The sequence below is a fragment of the Triticum aestivum genome, chromosome 1B (assembly GCF_018294505.1).
Source record: "Triticum aestivum cultivar Chinese Spring chromosome 1B, IWGSC CS RefSeq v2.1, whole genome shotgun sequence".
NCBI classification, from domain to species: domain Eukaryota; kingdom Viridiplantae; phylum Streptophyta; class Magnoliopsida; order Poales; family Poaceae; genus Triticum; species Triticum aestivum.
Window position 1 is genome coordinate 412,673,613 of NC_057795.1, and position 13,813 is coordinate 412,687,425.

Below are 13,813 nucleotides of genomic sequence, written 5' to 3' on the forward strand. Positions count from 1 at the left end.
CTCGGGGACGGGCCCCGATGGGCTTGGCGGGCCTCCCAGGGCCCGATCTGGGTCTTGGCAGCGCTGACTAGTGCGGGAAGCAAGGCAGGGACATGTGGCGCCTTCCGGCTGGGTGAGGGAGGCTGTGCGACGGCGGCTGGCCAATGGGGAGCTGCCATGTGGCGCCTGGGAGGTGGCTGGTGCCGGATTTGGAGGGGGAAGGCGGCGGTGCAGCCCCCGAGGTGGGAGGAGGTGGTGGCTGCGGGTTGGGGGCGCGGAAAAAGAGGAGGAGGGGGGTAGGACGACCAGATTTGGAAGGAGGGGGAGTTTAAATAGGAAAGGGGGGCTAGGGTTTAGATTCTAGGGGGTTTTGGAGCGTTTCGGGGCCTCAGATCGACATCGGACGGCTCCGGATAGAGGGGAAGTGTAGGAGGGCTAGACGGGCTGTGAAGAGAGGCCTCGAGCTGAGAGGAGAGAAGAGAAGAGAGGCCCGGCAACAGTTTCCGAATACTGAAAACGTCTGACGCTAGACCGACTATATCGCGGTTATATATTTAACGGATGGGCAGTCAAACAAACTCCGAATGCGACGAAACTTGGCAGGCGGCCTGTCTACACTATAATAAGACCGCACGACAAGTTGCAACTCATTCCGAGAACATTTTTGTGCCACTTATAAAATAATATTTTGGAGGTGCCGCGGGCGCGTGCGAGTGTGGTCTGGACTCCGAACGGACAACGGAGAGAACCGGCGGAACCCGAACGGATGCAAGTTTTATAAAAACAATGCCGATGCAATGCGCATGATGCTATGAGATGAGATGCATAACAAGAACAAAATGCAAAACAACAGACAAAACCCAACCACGGAGGAAATACCATATCGCATCTCCGGAAAAGGCAAGAGTTGGAGTTATGAATATGGAAAGTTGTATCCGGGGCGTTACAACACTCCAGCACTACGATAGGATCTCGTCCCGAGATCTAGGATGGCACCGGAGAGAAACGGAAGAGGAAGATAAGAGGTAAAACTAAGTTTCTTCTTCGACAAACGGGTGAAACCATGAACCTTGAGAGGTTGAGCAATTTAAAAGAAAGAGTACAATGAGACTGCAAACAATCCGTTAGAAAAGAGGAACAAGGAACATTACGATAACTTGAAGGTTGCAAAGACATGAATCAAGAGTTTAATGGACAAGATAGAATTCAAAACCACTCCGGTTAAAACAAGATAAGAGAGGAAGAATTCGGGCAGCACTCCGGTTGAACATGGAACGAATAGAACATGAACTTGACAATATGGGAAGATACTTGATGAAATCAACAACACACTGCCTCCAGAACTATTGAAAGAATGGCACAAGGGGTAAGAAAGATTTCAGACAGCTCTCCGGTTGAGGAAGGTGGCAAAACTTGATAAGATGAGGGAACTCGAATGAAAACACGACACGTCGGTTAAATGGATAAGCATGAAAACGACATGATCTTGATAAAACGAGATGATGGGTGAAGAGAGCAACATCACATTGCCTCCGAAAGAAGGAATAGAAGATAGATCATTGTGATAAAGGGAACGGAGAAGGAAACGACAACTCCTACCACAATTGAATTTGGAAAGCATCCTTGCAAGAAGGTTAGAACAGAGTTGTTGGAAAACCAACAGCGAAAAGAATAAGCTTGTAGTGGGCTTATGGAAAACATCTCAAAATTATGAGGTGACAACCGACCACTAATTGAAACAATTGCTTGCTTGAGATCAACGAAGAGATGAAAACTGCTTTTAATGAGAGAATAGGAGGAACTTGGATCATTGATAAGTACCACAAATAGCAACATTCCCAATGGAAGGCTTTAGGTGAAATATAACCCAAGATAACTCCAACAAAGAGATTGATGGATTTAAAATACCTCATTCTTGAAATCAATATGAATCATGAACCATGAAGGAAATTGTGAAGAGTGATATAACACCACCACAAAAGATAAGGTAGAAAGAATTGCACTTCAGAATGCAAGATGAAGAATACTTGAACTCCTCTGAAAAGAATCTCGATGAACACTTCGATAAGAAATTAAATCCTTGATGAACCACCCTGTAGAGCCTCCATGAAGAACTCCGGTAATGAAAGGATGATAAAAGGAAAGAGAAGTTGACAACACAAGGTGAAGCCTTGCGATGATTTAGATGGAGCTTCGCGACGAGATAATGCGGAAAACTTGGAACTCCGAAAAAGAAAAGATGAAACACTAGAACCGAGAATTACTTCATCATGAACAATCTCCAGAAGAAGGAATTAATCACTTGGATGAAACAAGAATAAGAATTATGTCATGCCTATCCTTCACCAATTTAAATTGATGACAAGCAATGGATTTGGCATACTACTTATTCTCATAGAAAGGATTAAAAGAGATATGGCGCAAACTTGTGAAGGTCTTCAAGGAACCACTGGTGGAATATGGAAACAACGAATGATTTGATATGATAACCAAGAAAAGAGAACTCTTGAACGAACCACCGTAAGAATTGAAAATGAACGAAGAAAAGATAAAGAAACACCGGGAAGAATTTGAAAATGAACGAAGATACTTGAGAGAATTTAGGTACAAGTGAACGCAGAGATCCCAAGTTGATTAGAGAATACTTGAACGATGCACCGGTATGATTTGGAGAACGAGAGATGAAAGCTTGAATGAATAATTCTAAGATGATGGGCTACGGAGAATCAATCTGAAAAGACTCTTGAATTGCTCCGGATGGATGAAAAAAAATTCTCACAATCGAAAACAATTATGACAGGATGGCATCAAGCTTGAACTACACATCTTTGGAAGAACGGGTAAGGATTTAAGAGGAAATCTTCTTCGGACTTCACATGTTGAGAATGATGATGATAACCACCATGACAATTGTTGAGATACTCCGAAATGAAGAATAGAAAGGTTGAATCAACGATGAAAAGAATTTGAAAGACCTTGGAGAAAGACATTTGACTGATGATATTTCATTCTTACGTCAAACTTTGAAAAGAATTTGGGAATAGCACCAGAATAATTAGAAGAGTCAGGTAAAATCCTGGGAAAAGACCTGTGGGTTAGGGCCCACTCAAAAGAAAACACCGTTGAACGATTGATTGAAAGGGGGGATTGCACCGGTTGAATTAGATGGCTCAAAAGAGATAACAACCTCGAGATATCTAAAACAGATTAGGAATGATAACACGAATCTTCCGAGATATCTTCAGCACACCGGAACAAATGGAAAGCGAGAGATGAGTGATTGAGAGGTGCACCGACATGAGAAAGCATTTGACACGAGGAAAGGAATATGATCAACACTGAAAGCTTGAATTGGATCCACCGGAGAAGAAACAACAATGGAGGATGATGAACTTAAAACTGTTGAACATCTTCTTGGGAAATCACCGGATAAGAACATTGACAGGAAAAAAATGGAGAAACTTCACATGAATAAATGGATACTTGATTAAGAAATCTGAGTCCTTGAAGAAAAAGGGTGGGAGGGCGGGAAACAAAGGCAACTTGGGTACGGATGAAACGAACAATGTTGGGAAACTAAGAGATGATCTTGCGAATGTTGAAATGATCGGATACACTTGAAAAGAAGCACACCGATTGGAAAGAATTAACATGACAAACTCGATGATCAAAAGGATTAGTACTCCCAAAGAAATATGAGAACGCCGCTTAGGAAAGGTATGGATTCAACACTTGACATTGAAGCAACTCAAATACCACAACTCAAAACAAAACAAAGGATTGGCTTGCAGAATAAGCCGGAACAAATACATATGATAGAGATTTACCCAATCCCATATCATGCATCTGTCGGAAAGATATTCTAGGAGCTACTTGAATTCCCACCTATAAAACTCCCGAAACTTTTTGGTTATGCAATCTGGCGTTGGGGATACAGGAGAAGCAATATATCTCACCCAAACTAACAATACCTACATCCAAGCTGTATCCATCCGTCAACACATAACCAAGAAACCTTCGCAAATCGTGTACCTCAACCTTCGAAAAGCACCCATTATATGAGCTATGGCAATACTCCCGAACTCCCCAGTACTGGGTGATGTTGAGGTTATCTCACCAACAACTGCATAAAAGAGATTTTCGATGTCGGCAAAAGTCAGGTATTCCAGAACTGCAACGATAAAATTGTGACGACAACACCTCAGAGCTCAACTCCCCGGGTCAAAGCCACATAAATAGACAGGAGGCACCAAGAACAATGTTCTCGTCACAAAACCATCGAAATGATTCCAAGATACCCGCGTGATCCTAAATTTTTTTAGTGAAATTTGAGGAGAGGAAAGACAAAACATCTACGTCAGGAGACCTCACCAGAGCGACGAAGGGGGCTGAGGAGTAAAAAGAATCCTACTCTCCGATATATATAATCCTAAGACTCAAAATAGTTTTCTTCTAGACTCAACAACGACCAACAAACAAGGGGGATCCTATGGTCGGTCGAGGCTCTGATACCAACTTGTCACGCCCAATATGCGACCCTATGCAAAAGGAACTCGAAGGTCCCACCAAGGATAGACCCGCATATTGAAACGCTTTTGCAAGGTGGATATCATTACATCAACATTACATAATAGATGAGGATACATACAAAAGGCATACAATGCCACAAGAATACAACATCACAATACATAAGAGCATCATCCGACTACGGATGAAACACAAACAGAAACTCAAATGACATCCACCCTGCTAGCCCAGGCTGCCGACCTGGAACCTATCCCCTGATCGAAGAAGAAGCAGAAGACGAACTCCAAAACAAGTAACCATCGCTCTCGCGTCATGATCATCATATAACCTGTACCTGCAACTGTTGTTGTAGTAATCTGTGAGCCACGAGGACTCACCAATCCCATTACCATGGGTATCAAGACTATCAAAGCTTAAAGGGAAAGGAAAAGGTAAAGTGGTGAGGCTTCAGCAGCGGCTAAGCATGATATGGTGGCTAACATACGCAAATAAGAGCGAGAAGAGAGCAAGAGGAACGGTCGTCAACTAGTAATGACCAAGAAGTGATCCTGAACTCCTACCTACGTCAAACATAACCCAAAACCGTGTTCACTTCCCAGACTCCGCCGAGAAGAGACCATCACGGCTACACACGCGGTTGATGCGTTTTAATTCGGATCTGGTGTCAAGTTATCTACAATCGGACATTAACAAATTCCCATCTGCCAATAACCGTAGGCACGGCTTTCGAAAGATTATACCCTGCAGGGGTGTCCCAACTTAGCCCATGACAAGCTCTCGCGATCAACAAAGGAATAGACCTTCTCCCAGGAAGACCCGATCAGACTCGGAATCCCGGTTTACAAGACATTTCGACAATGGTAAAACAAGACCAGCAAGACCGCCCGATGCACCGACAATCCTGATAGGAGATGCACATATCTCGTTCTCAGGGCAACACCGGATGAGACAGGCTACAAGTAAAACCAGACCTCGAGTTACCCCGAGGGAGCCCCGCAGGCGGCTCGGTTCGGACCAACACTTAGACAAGCACTGGCCCGGTTGGCCGACCCAAGGGAAAGGGATAGGTGGTGGTGAGGCAAATGGTAAAACCAAGGTTGGGCCTTGCTGGAGGAGTTTTATTCAAAGCGAACTGTCAAGGGGTCCCATAAATCACCCGACCGCGTAAGGAACGCAAAATCCGGGAACATAACACCGGTATGACAGAAACTAGGGCGGCAAGAGTGGAACAAAACACTAGGCAAAAGGCCGAGTCTTCCACCCTTTACCAAGTATATAGATGCATTCATAATATAAGAGATATTGTGATATCCCAACCAAAATCCTGTCCACCATGGAGAAATCGTCAACTTCACCTGCAACTAACAACGCTATAAGAGGGGCTGAGCAAAAGCGGTAACATATCCAATCAATGGTTTGCATAGGAAAGGTGTCAAAGGTCAGAGGTTCATGGCAATTTGGGATGGCTTGATAAACAGGTGATAGGTAGCGCAGCATAGCGATAGAACGAAACAACTAGCATAGCAATGATAGTAGTGAGATCCAGGGTAGCGGTCGTCTTGCCTGAAATCCCACTAGGAAGAAGAACGAGACCATGAAGAAGACGAACGGACGTAGTCGAACGAATCCTCACAATTGCAACATTACCGGAACTAAGAAGCAACACCGGAAAGAAACAAACAACATGGTAAATGCAAAAGCATAAACATGGCATGATGCACAAACAAGTATGATGCATGTCTGGTTTAATAAGGCATGGCATGGCAAAGTGCACAAACAATACTACAAATTAAGTGGAGCTCAGTATGCAACGAGTTGCATATTGACGAAACACCACATTGACATATTTAGTTCTCTCTAGTTTAGGTACACAACAATATTAAATGTTGTTAAACATGGCAAGAGGTGAAACATAATGAAACTACCTATCTAGGCAAGTTTAAATGAGGCCGGAACAACAAACAACAATTCCGGAAAATCCCCATATGCAAATTATGAATTTGGTACTGTTCTGCCCTAAACACAATTTTATTGTTGCTAAACAGGAAAATAAAGTGGACCATGTTAATCTAGACATTTTTCCACCCCATTTACATATAAAGTTTATGAAAATTGGAGCTACGGTTATTTAGGTATGAATTAAAGCATTTTAGCATGGCATTATGCAAAATAAACACAAACAACATGTTAAACATTTTTAACATAGATGAAAGTGGCATATTATTAATCTACACAATTTTCTGAGCATTTTACATGTATAAATCATTTTAATCCGATGCACCATTTGTGAGTTTTTATATGCATGAAATCTAGGGGGTTTTCGGTAAATCTGGTAATCCTGGGATGAATAGCAAAATCGTTCCGTGGAAAAAAAGATGGATAGGGCCGTATCTAGTCAGCCCACAAGTGCACAGGAGAGGGGGCGGGGCTGCTCACCCTGGGCCAAGGCCCGGTCGGTGTAGGAGGCTGGAGGCAGGCCGGATCTGGACGCTGGGCTGGGCCGGTGGAGAAGGCCGTGGCCCACGGGGCCGAGGTCAATGCACAGGGGAGCGAGCGACTCCTCTGCTCGCTCCCGAGCTAGGTCATGGCGGCAACGGCGGTAGAAGACGACGGCAGCGAGGCGATGGCGAGGCCCGAAGGCGGCGGGGAGGCTGGGGAATGGGCGGCTCGGGCCTCTGGGGACCGGATCCGGCCGGTGGCGAGGCGGGGACGTCGACGGCGACTTGGCGAGGACGACAACAAGCGGCGGCGGCGGTTCCTGGGGCAGCCAGGGGCTCGGGCCTGCGGGAGAGAGAGGGAGAGGAGTGAGGAAGGACGGAGGGAGACGGAGGCGCAGCGCCGGCGACGACCTGGAGCCTCGGCGGCGGTGGTTGACGAGGCGGCGGGGCGATGCGGTCGGCGGCGAGGCGAATGGGAGGAGCTCCTCTCCTTCCTGGATCGGGGCGAGGCACGGGGGCACGGGCTCGGGGACGGGCCCCGATGGGCTTGGCGGGCCTCCCAGGGCCCGATCTGGGTCCTGGCGGCGCTGACTGGTGGGAGAAGCGAGGCAGGGACATGTGGCGCCTTCCGGCTGGGTGAGGGAGGCTGCGCGGCGGCGGCTGGCCAATGGGGAGCTGCCATGTGGCGCCTGGGAGGTGGCTGGTGCCGGATTTGGAGGGGGAAGGCGGCGGTGCAGCCCCCAAGGTGGGAGGAGGTGGTGGCTGCGGGTTGGGGGCGCGGAAAAAGAGGAGGAGGGGGGTAGGACGACCAGATTTGGAAGGAGGGGGAGTTTAAATAGGAAAGGGGGGCTAGGGTTTAGACTCTAGGGGGTTTTGGAGCGTTTCGGGGCCTCAGATCGACATCGGACGGCTTCGGATCGAGGGGAAGTGTAGGAGGGCTAGACGTGCTGTGAAGAGAGGCCTCGAGCTGAGAGGAGAGAAGAGAAGAGAGGCCCGGCAACAGTTTCCGAATACCGAAAACGTCTGACGCTAGACCGACTACATCACGGTTATATATTTAACGGTTGGGCAGTCAAACAAACTCCGAATGCGACGAAACTTGGCAGGCGGCCTGTCTACATTATAATAAGACCGCACGACAAGTTGCAACCCATTCAGAGAACATTTTTATGCCACTTATAAAATAATATTTCGGAGGTGCCGCGGGCGCGTGCGAGTGTGGTCTAGACTCCGAACGGATAACGGAGAGAAACGGTGGAACCCGAACGGATGCATGTTTTATAAAAACGATGCCGATGCAATGCGCATGATGCTATGAGATGAGATGCATAACAAGAACGAAATGCAAAACAACAGACAAAACCCAACCACGGAGGAAATACCATATCGAATCACCGGAAAAGGCAAGAGTTGGAGTTACGAATATGGAAAGTTGTATCCGGGGCGTTACAACTTTTAACCCGGAGGTATCCACTATCATCTTAGGATCTGAGTCCGGCTTAGGAGAGGAGCCCGCCACAGCGCCAGCTGAGCACTAGATCGTTAGAGTACCACATTCGTCATGAGGATGATGTATGGATGTAGTCGTACGTGTCATGATGCTTAGCTTCATGATGAGGGTAGTGACCCGTCATGATGTTTATCTTTCATGATTGAGTCTATGTATAATTATGTTGGAACCTTTTTATTTATTCGCATTGGTTTCTTCTCGCTGTTTTCTTATGGGATTATTGCTAGTTTTTCCTCTCACTCTTGGATATTTCTCATCTTGGTTGCTTTATATTTAGAAAATAAATAATTGGATGGCGCGGGGAGGCAGCAGCAGCCACACTTGTGAGGATGTCCCTGTTCGTCGCTCAGCAAGACAGGCAGGACATTCCCCTGGGCCGTTCCAGCCACCACCGCCTCCACCGCCACATCCGCCCTCCATTGAGAAAATCATGCGTATGTTTGAAGAAAGAAGGAACAACGATCTGATTGAGCTATTGAGAAGTCTGCAAGCTATGGTTGGGCATAATGGAAATCAGAATGGTCATTACTCCAAGCTGTCAGATTTTCAGAGGACCAAGCCTCCTAGTTTCAGTCAAGTTATCGATCCTTTGGAAGCCGATGATTGGTTAAGGACTATTGAGAAAAAGCTGGAGATTGCTCGCACTGAAGAAGGTGACAAGGTTGCATTCGCTACACATTGTCTCGAAGGAGCTATCGCTATATGGTGGGATAATGCTAAAGCTATGTGGCCTTCGGACGAAGAGATTACTTGGACCAAATTCAAGGATCATTTCCGCAAGTACCATATTCCAGTCGAGATTATGAAGATCAAGCAGCGCGAATTCCTCGCTCTCACTCAAGGAACCCTGTCAGTAAGTGAGTACCTGCACAAGTTCAACCATTTGACCAGCTATTCTCTTTATGACGTGGCCACAGAAGAAAGGAAGGTCGACAGATTTCTTGGAGGATTGAACCAACACCTCAGATGCACTTTCAGTATGTTTGATTTCTAGGATTTCTAAACTCTGGTGAATAAGGCCCTCATCACAGAAAGGGAACACAAGCTCATGCACGATAACAGGCCCGCTAATAATGACCACAAGCGCAAATTCGAGCCTAAGAAGGATGTGCAACCAGTGCAGAAGGCTCGTACTCGACATCAGACTTAGGTTGAGTACAAACCAAATTGGTAGTAGAATGTTAACAAGACCACTACCCAAGTCAAGAATGTCATGACCAGCCTGGTACGCGAAGAATGTCAGCGCAACAATTCCTACTTTAATTGTGGGCAAACCGGACACTATGCCAGATAGTGCCCCAAGAACGCCAAGCCAACCGCTCCACTCCGGCCACAAGTCAACCACCTGGAGCCCTTTTCTGCCCAAAGGACCATCCAAGGAGAAATCCACCACCTCTCTGCTGATAAAGCCCAAGAGGACCCGGAAGTCGTCATTGGTATGTTTCCTGTTTATAACATACCTCCAATAATTTTATTTGACTCTGGGGCTTCCCACTCTTTTATTTCGTGGAGTTTCGTTGCCCAAAACCAATTTCCTTGCTCGATTTTGGGAAAAAGTATGATGGTACAATCCCGGGATCTGTGCTCTGAAGCAATCTCCTCTGCCGTAATTTGGAAATTGATATCAAGGGAGTCAGATTTCCAACATCCTTGATAGTCATCGAGTCTGCGAAATTGGATATTATTTTGGGAATGAATTGGTTAACCCAATATCAAGTTTGCATCAACTATGTGACTAGAGAAGTCACCATGACATGTCAAGAAGGTCGAACCACAAAATTCTATGCCCGCAGGAGTATACCCAAGAAGGAAATGGTTTTCACGACTATGGCTGAAGAATTGGAATTGATTCCTGTGTTTAGTGAATTTCCAGATGTATTTCCTAAGGAATTACCAGGGATGCCGCCTGACTGGGAGCTTGAGTTTGCAATTGACCTGGTGCCTGGAACCACACCGATATACAAGAAGTATTATCGGATGCCTTCATCAGAATAAGTGGAATTTAAGAAATAGCTTGATGAGATGCTTCAGAAAGGATACATCCGTCCAAGCTCTTTACCATGGGGATCACCCGCAATATTCGTGGATAAGAAGGACGGAAGTCTTCGGATGTGTGTGGATTACCGATAGCTGAATGATGTCACCATCAAGAACAAATATCCATTGCCAAGGATTGATGATTTGTTTGCTCAACTCAGTGGGGCAAAAGTATTCTCCAAGATTGATTTGAGGACCGGATATCACCAACTCAAAATCAAGAAGGAAGATATTCCCAAGATCGCGTTCACTACTCGGTGCGGTCTTTATGAATATACCGTCATGTCCTTCGGTCTCACCAATTCCCCTGCCTTTTTCATCCATATGATGAATAAGGTATTTATGGATTTCTTGGATAAGTTTGTGGTGGTATTCATTGATGACATCCTCATTTACTCAAAAAGCAAAGAAGAGCACAAGGAACACCTCAGAGCAGTTTTACAAAGGCTCTGTGACCATCAGCTATATGCGAAGTTCAGCAAGTGTGAGTTTTGGCTCAAGCATTTTAGGGCATGTTCTTTCAGCAGAAGGGATAGCTGTGGATCAAAGTAAGGTGAAAGATGTGCTTGATTGGACCGCACCCACGACAGTATCAGAGATCTGGAGTTTCCTTGGATTAGCCGGATACTACCGCTGCTTTATCAAAGGATTCTCTAAGATTGCCAAGCCAATGACAGAGATCCTCAAGAAGGATAAGAAGTTTGAATGGACTGAGGACTGCGAAAGGAGCTTCAACGAGCTAAAAGCCAGACTTGCATCAGCACCAGTATTGACTCTTCCAGACATCTACCGCAGTTTTGATGTATACTGTGACGCCTCCAGGAAAGGCCTTGGATGTGTACTCATGCAAGATGGCAAGGTTGTGGCCTACACATCCCGACAATTACGGCCTCATGAAGGGAACTATCCAACACATGATTTGGAACTGGCTGCTGTTGTGCATGCTTTGAAAATTTGGAGACACTATCTCATTGGAAAAAGGTGTCAGATATTTACCGACCACAAGAGTCTCAAATATATATTCACTCAACTAGATTTAAACCTTCGACAGCGAAGATGGCTCGAGTTGGTCAAGGATTATGACCTCGGGATAAATTATCATCCGGGTAAAGTCAATGTGGTTGCCGATGTCCTCAGCCGCAAGCCTGCTAGTCTGAATGCTATAATGGATTCCTTGCCTCCGGAACTTCGCGACAAGATCGCTCAGCTCAGTTTGGTGATAATTGATGCTAGTCTTGCCAACATATTGGAGGTTGCCCCTACCCTCTAGGATGAGATTCGCAGAGCCCAGGCAGATGACGTATCACTACAATCCCATGCCAAGCGTATGCAAGAAGGAAAGACTCAGGATATCTCTAAGGATCAACAAGGTATGCTATGGTTTCAAGGAGGGATTTGCATACCCGAGCAAGCAGATCTGAGAAAGAAGATCTTGGCAGAAGCACACGAATCTTCGTATTCAATTCACCCAGGAGGTACCAAAATATATGAATACCTTCGTCAGATATTTTGGTGGGATGGAATGAAGAAATATATCGCATATTTGTCGCTTGCTGTGATATATGCAACAAAGTGAAGGTGGAACACCAAAAGCCCGCCGGACTCCTTCAACCCCTACATGTCTCGCAATGGAAATGGGATGATGTCTGCATGGATTTCATCACCGGTCTACCAAGGACTCACCAAGGCAATGATGCAATATGGGTCATAGTGGACACATTAACAAAGGTACCCCACTTCATTCCCATTCGGACCACCTATCGAGCCGATCAACTTGCACAGTTATATGTGTCCAGAATCGTTAGTTTGCATGGAGTGCCAAAAACAATTACTTCGGATCGAGGATCTCTCTTTACTTCACCCTTTTGGTCACGTCTCCATCAAGCCTTGGGGATTTCCCTAATATACAGCACAACCTATCATCCTCAGACAGACGGACAGACTGAGCGAGTAAATCAGATACTCGAAGATATGCTCCGAGCATGTGCTTTGGCCCAAGGACCCAAATGGGAAGATTGTCTGCCTTATGCCCAGTTTTCGTACAACAACAGTTTCCAGAACAGCTTGAAGATGTCACCTCATGAGGCTCTGTATGGCCGTAAGTGCCACACTCCGCTAAACTAGTCTCAAACTGGAGACAACCACATTTTTGGAATTGATTTAATGATGGAGGCTGAAAAGTAAGTCGGGGAGATCCAAGACAGACTGCAGTTGGCCAAGTCACGACAGAAGAGTTATTATGACGCAAAGCACCGTCAGATCAGCTTCGAACCCGGAGAACACGTGTATCTCCGAGTCACCCCCATGGAAGGAGTCAAGAGATTTCGGACCCGAGGAAAATTGGCACCTAGGTATATTGGTCCATTTCCTATCATGTACAGAGTCGGAACAATTGCTTATCAGTTGGAATTGCCACCGGTATTGTCAAAGGACACAATGTGTTCCATGTCTCACAGTTAAGAAGGTGTATCTCGCCACCGGAGAAAAGGACTGATATGGCAGAGTTGGAACTTGCTAAGAATTTAACCTATGAGGAGAGACCGATCAGAATAATGGATGAGACAGAAAGAGTCACTCGCAGCAAAGTGATAAGGTTTTATAAGGTTCAATGGGAGCATCACACCGAGGACGAAGCAACCTAGGAAAGAGAAGAATTTTTAAGGACCGCCTACCCGGAATTGTTTTCCCAAGCAACTGAAGAAATTTTAAGGACCGCCTACCTAGAATTGTTTTCCAGAGCAACCGAATCTCGAGGACGAGATTCATCCTAAGTGGGGGAGGTTTGTGACAGCCTGGATTTTGCCTTCTCTCTTTTTCTGGACTTCTTTTGCCTTTGTTTTGAGTTTGGGTTTTTGGAATCCATTCAAATGGACTTAACACTTGGGCATGTCCTTGATTTTCACCCAAGTGACCCATCTATCTCTCATTCAACATTATTTTTCTGAAAAGTCCCAAAATGACCCAAGGAATATTTCTCATAAAAGAAAAATATTCAATTTCTTCTCTGAAACTCATTTTAAAACTTGTGCTCCAAAGCAACCCTCATTTTTATTGCTCCAAAAATCCTGGGAAAATTACCAAATATTCTTTGAACCTTGGCCCACCTTCCTGCGCAAAAATATTGCATAACTTTTTGGAATATTTTTGCTACAAAACATCATTTCTCTTTTGGCTTCAAAATGCACTTTGCACAACAAGTGTACTTTTCCTTGATCCAATGAAGCTGATCTTTCTTGAGCCTCATTACCCTCTTAAAAAAAGCTTAACCCTAGGAGATCATCCCTAATCACATTCTAGATGCCTTCAAACTTGGCGACCAAGT